The sequence below is a fragment of the Struthio camelus genome, chromosome 4, assembly GCF_040807025.1.
Source record: "Struthio camelus isolate bStrCam1 chromosome 4, bStrCam1.hap1, whole genome shotgun sequence".
Taxonomy (NCBI): Eukaryota; Metazoa; Chordata; class Aves; order Struthioniformes; family Struthionidae; genus Struthio; species Struthio camelus.
In genome coordinates this window covers 63,478,964-63,488,637 of record NC_090945.1, presented here as the reverse complement: position 1 = coordinate 63,488,637, position 9,674 = coordinate 63,478,964, and positions in this window count along the sequence as shown.

The following is a 9,674-nucleotide window of genomic DNA, read 5'->3' as shown; positions in this document are numbered from 1 at the left end:
TTCACATAATTCAAAGAATAGAGAAAGGTTCTATTTTATTTTGCTTCCTTAAAGATTTAGCACAGCAGATAATCATAACTACAGGTAATGAATATCATCAGAAGAGTTTGGTTGGTTTTCTCCTCTCTCTCCCCTCTCCTCAGATTCTCATAGTGTAATTTGTAATTGAACCACAAAAATAGAAGCCCTGATCTCTTCTACCTTTCATATTACAGGTGCATACTGTTGCTATGTAAAATCACAGCGTAACAGCAAGCCTTATCATATCAACATTGCTGCAAAACTATTTAGAAGAAAAAATAAATTAAAAAAAAAAACAAAACTAAATCCAGGTAGTTTCACATTAGCTTTAATATTGCCTGATGTCTTTTTAATTTGGATTCTCTCAAAGTGCAATTACAGAATGTCATAACTGAGGCTTTCTTGCAGGACTAAAGCAACAGTCTTGTCCTTATATTAAAAAACGTAGCTCCTTTAAAGTGAAAGGAAAAAGTCTTTGTCTCGGACTTCAAATATAATGGCAGTTCAGAGTCTTTTATAATCCTTTATTTAGCACCATCTCTCAATAGATACATTCCCTCCAGCTGCAACTTTCCAACTGAAAGCCTACCAGGAGTAAGAATTACTTTACATTTCAACTAGAGGGCTGAAAAAAAATCTCTCAAGAATTAACTTTTTTTTTTTTGAAGAAAGCGGATAGAGTCACAGCCTATGAGTTAGTGAGGCATCAGACAACTTTGAGAACTCTCCAAGGTAAACCACATTACCAAAATCAATTGCAGATTTTGACTAAGCAAAACATGCTTACTGTTTTTTCTTAATGCCAGTAACAGATCGTATAATGGTATCACAATTCATCACAGGTCATTCTGAATTCCTACCAAAAAAAATCTATCATGTTGCAGAACAGGCAAAGAAACAGCACATATGTTCTATGTTTTAAGAAATATGCCGTCCCCTCTAATTGCGCTACAATTATGGATAACTATTTCTGGAGATGTTCTTTTCAGGCTTAAAGCTATACTGAATGTACTCTGTTTCATTTGTTATTCATCAGATACACTTCCTTGCCTACACATCATTTTCAATGAAATTAAAGAAACCAGGAAGTGTTGAATTATATACAACATCTGAGGAAACAATCACTGCAAGCTTCTTAGGCATAGTTTGAAGAAGTTAAAACTATGATTTTATATGAATTTGTTTTAGTAATGCAATGACATTGCATTGTTATAATTTGTATTAACGTACTCACACCTAAACTTTGCAGAGATTGTTGCAAAACCTAGAAATTTAATTCTGAGTCTCTGTAATGTAACAGTGGCTCTTGAACATTTCATGACTGATTACTATTTCTTCACAGGCTGGTACTCATGCTGTACATGCATATATTTGAATTTATTTTAAGAAGCTATCTAGAAAAAGTATTTTTTCTTCAGGCATAGAAGCTATTAAGAGGCTCATGAACCATACCCCAACAATGACCTTGTCAAGCTAACCAATCACCCGTTATCTTCTTTCTCCTTAGAGCATCTTTGACTCATAACTTCTTTTCTTGTTTTCCTGAACTTCATTTTGAGAAATCTGAAATAAAGCCACAAGTACAGCTTTTAAACCTTTTAAAACACAAAAAGAATAATGAGAAACAATTAAAAACCTATTCCCTTTATATATAATTATATTTTTCAAAAGCACAAATGTGATTAGTACAGTATGTAAATGTTCAAGTAAGCACAGGTTGCAGACTAAATGTAGCCATTAAACCAGTAAGCGTACACTGTAAGAGTTGTCCAGTGTATGGATATTTTGGTCAACACTCTGTAGGACAATGTATTCCATACCCCAAAGAACTAACAATGTGAGATGACTCACATAAAACAAGATAAGAAAACGAAGATATCATCCAAAGCTGTTTCTTATTATACCTAACTTGTGTATATACAATCACTATATGGATGTTTTAATTGACTGCTGTAAGAGAAATGATAGCGTATTTCAATGCTTTAAATGTGTTCAGTAAAATTCAGGTAAAAGCAGAAGTCTGTTTTCTGTATAAGCAGAAGTCTGTTTTCTGTATTTGTCTTACATATAAAATTATTAAAAATAGACTGTATTTAAAAGATAATAATAACACCTAAGGATAAATGCATGTATAGAATTAACATTGTTGCTTATTTTGTCTTTTGAAATGTCTGTAGCCAGAAAACTTGAATTGTCATTTATCATGGAAAGTTCAAATTTAAACACTCAATATAATCTAAATCATCACCACCATCTTTATGTAGGAGTATAGTCTTCCAACCGTAAGCCTATTCCGTTTAATATGATCTCATATTACATTTTCAAGACAATTGGGCTAGGTGATCAGCATTATCCATCTATCCCTAGCAATCTTACTGTATCACAGAAGATTTTTGTGACTATATGATGCCTAACATGAAGCCATATTGCTCAGTAAACTCATTTAATAAATCACTGATTTCTTTCTCCTACTGCTCCTTTAAAAAAAAAAAAGGAAAAAAAAAAAGCTATGTTAACAAAGCTTCTTAAGCCCAGACAGTGTTTTGGAAGCTGTTGGTAAGTTTGGTTGCATCATCTCTACTGAGCTATTAAAGATAAACTTTACCAAGCTAGTCCTGATATTTAGCATAGAGCACCTCATAAGGATAGATAGAATTTAAAATGTAGTCCACTTCATGCTTAACTGCTGAGGAAAAAGTTGACAGCTCCTCTGCTCATTCACATCTGCATGAAGTAATGTTTTCGTAGAGATTACTGCAGGACAGAACTGCAGCAGTACAAGGCTTTTCCACTTTCCAAATCTACTTCAGCACACAGGAGAACCCACTGTAACGGTCAATATGAATCCTCTACGCTTGCAGATAGTAGCAGATATGTTTACTATAGATAGCTGTATTTGAATTATAACATAACTGTATAATTAGCTAGGGATGTCTTAACATAATAAAAATTGTTAGCTAATTTTAGAAGCATTGCCCTTCCCCATTTGTATCAAGACAGGGCTTACGTAGCCCCAATTTGCAACCGTCCATTCAGGAAATGGAGCACTGGAGTATAACGCAGTAAATGTGATTGTTACTATTGTTAATAAAAGACCAGAGACTTTACGCTGACCTGACAGCGCAGGGGCTTAGGACTTTTCTGGGTTTGTTTTCACCTCAGCTAATTTCATGTTGCTTAACTTTGCTGGCAATTGTCATGATATCAGAAAACTTCTCTTACATTAAGAGAAAGAGGAAGAACAGATAGTTATTTCACTTATTTATTCCTGCTGCAGAAGAGCCCTTGTCCAAGGATGTATTTAAAGACCAGAGGATGTTTCCTAGGAGTAGTGCTGATGAAGTCTGATAACACAACTAAACACCTGAAAAATAAATACAGTTTTCTAAACGTCGTTATTTACCTGCCGTATGAACAATGTATTGCCTAAGATAGGGGTAAAACTTCTTTGACTTTAATGCGTGCTGTACATATGAAACAAGAAAAAAGGTGTTACTTGGCTTTCTCTACGATCTCAAAACTAAGTTTCTTTCTACTGCTAGTAGAAGATAGCACAAATAGTAATACATTTTAGTTTCAAAACTTATTTTCCAATAAGAGAAAGTTCCAATAAGTTGGCCTCCTAAACCTGAGGAAGCCTATTTGATTCTCTGTCTCCTATTCACCATAAAAGCAATACTGAAACGGGCCAGTTACAGGAGTTAAGTTCCCATTGCAAACCTCTATAGAGCCTCAAGGGAAACCCAGAATTCCCAGTGGTAAAAAGCCCAAATCGCTCTGTCATTTATTTCAGCCAAACTCAGTGCTGAATAAAGAGCTTCAGGGGCCCAAGGCATAAAATGTCTTCAGTGAGGCTGAATGCAAGATTTAGCCTGAAATATGCTATGTACCATACTTCTTGTATGGTTAAAGTTGACAATCCTCACTACTCCTACATTTATTTTCTGATGAGAGCTGCAGAAAAGGCCTAATTGACTTACTTTTGGATCCTTTTTGGATGATTTTTGGGAAGGATGATAGAGAAAGAGGGAAAACTGTCTTTTGAGTTTATGTATCTGTACTTTTTGTTCTCCTGCCTTGCACCTCACTCCATTCAAAGCAGAAATTTTGGAAATAAACCATTTTTAATGTGATACTGTTGAATGACAAGAATGAGATAAGACTGTAAATAAACTGTCAAGAGAGGCTTTCCTTGGGCGGCAAATCTTTTATTCCAGTCAGATATACAGCACCTGCACGAGAATGACACAGGCCTTTAAAAACTACATGTAGTATGAGCATGCAAAGGACAATTGCTATTACAACTCATCATGCTGCTCTTCCACTCTATGTTGTTTATAAAGCCAGTGGATGGGACTGTTTAAGAGAATAAAGGCTGAACAATCAGGTTCTGAAATGAAAAAGGTGAGCTATTTTCACAAGGGGGGAAAAAGGCAGTCTTCTACTCATGATCGCACAAAGAACAGGGAAAGAATGAGTAAGAAGGAAAAAGGAAAATATACAATTTCTGGTAAAAAAAAAAGCTGACATAAAGTTTAAAATATTCTATCCAAAAAATAAGATTTTTTTGAATCAATATGCTCATTAAAACAAAATTAAGCAATTAAAGTTTTTAAAATGTGACCGGAAATCTGTGTAGTTCTTATATAAAGATAAAACCTAATAGACTCATACATTCCACTTTCTGATTGGGTTTTCTGTGTTTTTACATTTCTCAGTGTATTCTGAATCTCTTATTTCTGCTACTGCATCATCTCATTTCTTTCAGCTGTCCTCAAAGCCCAACACTCTTTCAGTGCCTTGACAGCACAAAGCGCTGTACTCTTGGTCCCATGTATTCAGAACAACCTTTTCAGAAGAACTACAGGCCTATTAATTCCCCAGAGTTAAAAGATTTACCAGTTGTAAACAAATTACGTTCAAAGTCTCACCTCCAGGTAAGTGCCCTAGCTACAAAGAAAAGCTAAAATAGGGCATACTTGGTACCCCTTCTATTGAGGATCAACCACTGTGTAGAATGGAAAGAAATATTTGTAGATCATGTAGAAAGCTTTGCTGTGTATTTAATCTTAGTCAGTAAGGCAGATTGCTGCTTAATATCCTGTGAATTTAGCCGCATCTTTCTTGCAAGCATAGTATTTATCGTAGTGAGATTAGTTATTTACATGCTGCCAAAGTTGATAATGGGAAAAATATGATAAAAATAACATTATCACTGAATGTTTAACAATTTATACAGGGTAACAATTTAAAAGAGGAAATGTATTGCTGAATTAGTACCATATAGAGCTGATCTCTTTCAGGCTTGAGGATAAGACGATAACAAAAATGCTGTTCTTCATAAATGGTATGTCTCTGTCTCACTCTTTTCTCCAATATATTTTTCGACAACGTATAGACAAAAGATTTCTTCCCAATTATTTGTCACTTCTAAGAGCCACCTCACTTCTGGAGAAATGGGCAATTCTGTATTACACTATCAGCAATACTATTAAACCTGAGTAATGAATCCTACATGAAATTTCTGTGTGAGAGCACACCCTCTAGATGAGAGATTTGTTTGGAAATGAATAATCAAATATTTCCTTGTAGAATTATATTTAACTGTATCTTCAGTTGACGCAGATTTTCATAGCTCCTATTTTCTTAGATATGGCATCAGATAGCCTTGTTTTAAGTCATAGAGACAGCCTTGAACACCCCTGCTTGTTCATCTGTCCACCTGCCTTAGCGGATGTTAGTATATCTGAGTGAATTCAGTCTGTGATATGATTGACAAGTCAAGTAACTGAGTCTGGACTTTCAATGTCTTTCTTCCTCATACATCATTCAATACCCTTCTCCTAACATCCTCACTAAATACACATTTCCTACCATCCTGTCTTCTGGGATAAATTGGGCTGAGGTATGGAAGAAGGCTCCTTGTACAAGACTGAGGCTTAAACCACTGAGTCTGAATCTAATGTTTCATATGTTTTGTATCAAAGGACAAAAAGAAATGCCTTAAGTGAGTGAACAGAGCTAAGCTTTACTTTTCTCCTTTATTATATATACAGTACAAAATCCCTATGGGATACCTTTGTAACAGCAGCACCAAATCCATGTGGGATCCCTAATGCAGGGATGCTGGATACAGTTGTGAGTGGGGAACTGGGGCACACGCAAAGAGGCTTCAGATCATTGTGTCTGTCAGTTAGCAAACTAATAACCATGCAATAAAATAAACATATCAGCTTTATACTGCTCTCTTCATTTTCCTGATGTCCTTGTTTCAGTTACTCCGTTTCTTTCCCCACTTGTAGTGTCCTGTAAGTCTAGGAAATAAAGTTATGTACAACTAGAAGCAGAAGACAGCAGCTGAACTCTCTTTTATGCCATGTTCTCGGCCCAGTGGATTGCCAGCTGTCATTTTGTTGCTTTTCTATCAGCTCTATGGCTCAGGACACTTCTGGAATTGTAGCTATAAAGTAATGAGTTAATGAAACTGTCAGCAATTTTTAAATTTCAAGATTTATTGTGTAGACATTTTGTTTCTACCTAGGGCTTCTAAAATCCTGTTTTGGGAAATTAAAATAATTAAATTCCATTCAGTATAAATTTTCAGAAGTAATTGAGTTTCATTTGTGATTCCAACTATCAGGAGAATATCAGCTGAGAAAAGCTTGCTATAATTTTGTTCTAAAATATGTGGACAATCACTAAGAAACATTAAACCAAATTATGCGTATAACTGACTTACTGAAGAGTTTAATGTAATATTTTAATAACACATTAATGGAAACCAGGCAAAATAAATCGAAAAATATGTAACCTAATTTGAAGAAGTATGATCTTGGATGGCAGTAACCATATAAGAGCTTCAGATTAAATATATATTTAGTATTTAGCATGCAAGAGTGCCAAAATTCCTTCAGGCAGTTAAAAATAAGCCTAGGATTCAAACGGGACAATTTGGTGCAAACTGCACTTCTAGTGCTTACCAAATGTCTATACAAACACATACATACAGGTACTTGTTTTTTTTCCTTCTGCATCTAAAGCTATTGCCTGAGAAACCTGCAGAATCACATACAAAAATAACAGGGTATTGAGTAAGGGGCATTATGTAACTTTAATCTCCTGTCAAGTGCCTATCTGTCTCTCATGGATGGGTGGAATGCAAATTTAATTAAAAAGACTGCAGGTCTGGGAATTATTATCATTTCTGAAGTACACTTGTGAAATGGAAGATCAGGATAAAATCCAATTGTAGAAGGAATATATATGTATAAATTCATTGCTTTCAAAAAATCATAAGAAAGAGCTTTCCTATACGGCATTTATTTGTTTGTAGTTTATTTTTATTCATGGACTTATTACTCAGTTATTTTTTCTTGAAACAAAGAGCTCTGTAAACATATAACTTGACTCAATAAATTTGGGGTAGATTGAATTTTAAGCTTAGAGGCATATTTTGATACAATTTTATCTCTAGAAACTTTCATTATTATTATTTTAGTTATTAGGACACTGTTTTCAGTGAAGTGTTGCTAACGGGTATTTTTTCATTTATTCAGTGTTTCTAGGTTCTATGCATTAATGGCTTTAAAAACAGATAAATCAAGTTAAAATAAATGACTGAAAAATTGTAAATGGATTATTAAAACGCTCAAAATGGCTTTAAGATCTTACTAGCTTTGTGGATAATGCAGTAGAAAGTCACCTAACCCAGCTTTTCTTACATAAATATCCAAAATACTGGAGTTACCATAACCGATTTTACTAATTTAACAACTACTACCCAATCAAAAGGAGAAATGTGAGAATGCAAGCATGGGTCTTGATGTAAATGTCCTAGTTCTATTTGTCACATGTACACCTACGCATTCTGAAAGTCAGGAGAAAACAAGAAAAAGAAAGAATTTTCACTGAATATAACCTTCACAAAACAAGGAAAATCACCAGCAAAACTAACAGTTAGAGCTTTGACCAGCCAACTGCCCAACTAGACCCAAATCATTTTATTATATGTAATATTTATAAGCAGTTAGCAAAAATAAGGTGCCCAATGGCTAAAATGGTTGACTGATAATGCCACAAGCAGCCCAATAAACACTTTTCAATGCTGAATATTTATGTCAGTTTGGCAAACCATTCTATGGAACAAGTGAAAATGAAATAAAATAGAAAATATTTTAGGCTGAATTTTAGAAAGAGATTTTTTTTTAACAGTCTGAAAAGTGTCTAAGTGGCATCAATTTTGGATCAAATACTTTTTGTTTAACAAATAAAAAATTTAATCAATCCAAAGTTTCTTCATTTAATTTTCATCCTGATTCCCAAAATTAAATAAGACTGATGGCAGTGGTCTCTTCAAACATGGCTGTCATCTTCTGAATAATAAACAATTTTACTGCTTTCTAGCTGCATAAATGTAATACAGTGTGAAGGCAGAATTCATTTCATTTATGATAAAGATATCTTTGCTATTTTTACAGGAAGTTTAACTAACCTTTATTATATTTCAGCTATTCCGGTCTTTATAAAAATGGCAAAGAGGGTTTTTTTCAGATCACTCTTAGAAAGGCACCTAACATTTCATAAAGATAATAGGATTTTTTTGGTGGCTGTCATTTTCAGTAGTTTAACTAGCACAAATTTGAATTATTGCCACAGACAGAAATAATTTCATCCAAACTAACTGAAAACGAATCTGTGCAATTTTCCTTTCTGCAGTACTAGCTCTTACTGTTTGTGTAACCTTTATTTAGTTGCTACTGCAGTTACGACAGGCATTTCAGCACAGAATACAAGGACTTTTATGGTTATTTTTAAATGTATCCCAGCAACCCTTTAACAACATTCCTTTGTCTTCACTGGCATTTTCTTTTGGTTTATTTCCTTTTAATCCCTGTTTTCTATTGCTGTTGCAATTCTGCTATGATATAGAGAGTTGATAATATGATTCATCTCACTTGTTCATACTGCTAAATGTTTTCAGAAGATAAACAAGAAGCAGAAGATTGGATCTGAGCTTATTATTGTATAATATCTTGACTGAATGGAGGACATAATACACAGATGCACTTAACGCCAGATACTAGCATATCCAGGGAGTGTTACTCTGAGTTTTATCTAAAAAATTAGGTACAGATGTTAAACCTTCAAATCAAAATTATGATAACGTCAACCATGTGTTTATGGAATGTGTTCTTTTTACTTCATATTCATTTGGCTATTCTGAAGGAGACTTCCAGTCCTACCAGTATAAGCATCTTTGCTGGATTTTTGTTCAAAACACTAATCAGGTAGCAGACAACCTGTTTGTTTGTCTTAATTTTTTTCCTGTTTTTCTTTTTGACAGGGGGGAACTTTCCAGTGATTCCAGTGATGACAATTTTTGCTAGGTCTGACTTCAGAGACACACAATGTGCAAAGTAAATCATCTGTCACTTTTGTTGTGTTTTTTTTTTTAGGTAGGTACATCCAGTGAAAGCCTGTGGTATGAGTAGGGTAGGCATTATGCTCAGACTTGCTCAAATTCATTCCATCTGACAAGTATCTGGATTTTTTTCTTAAAAGAACTCGTGTTCAGAAGCTCTTCAAAGTTAAAAGTTGTTTTCCCTCTATCCATCTCAAAAAAAAAAAAAAAAAGCAATGATTTTTAAGGACAT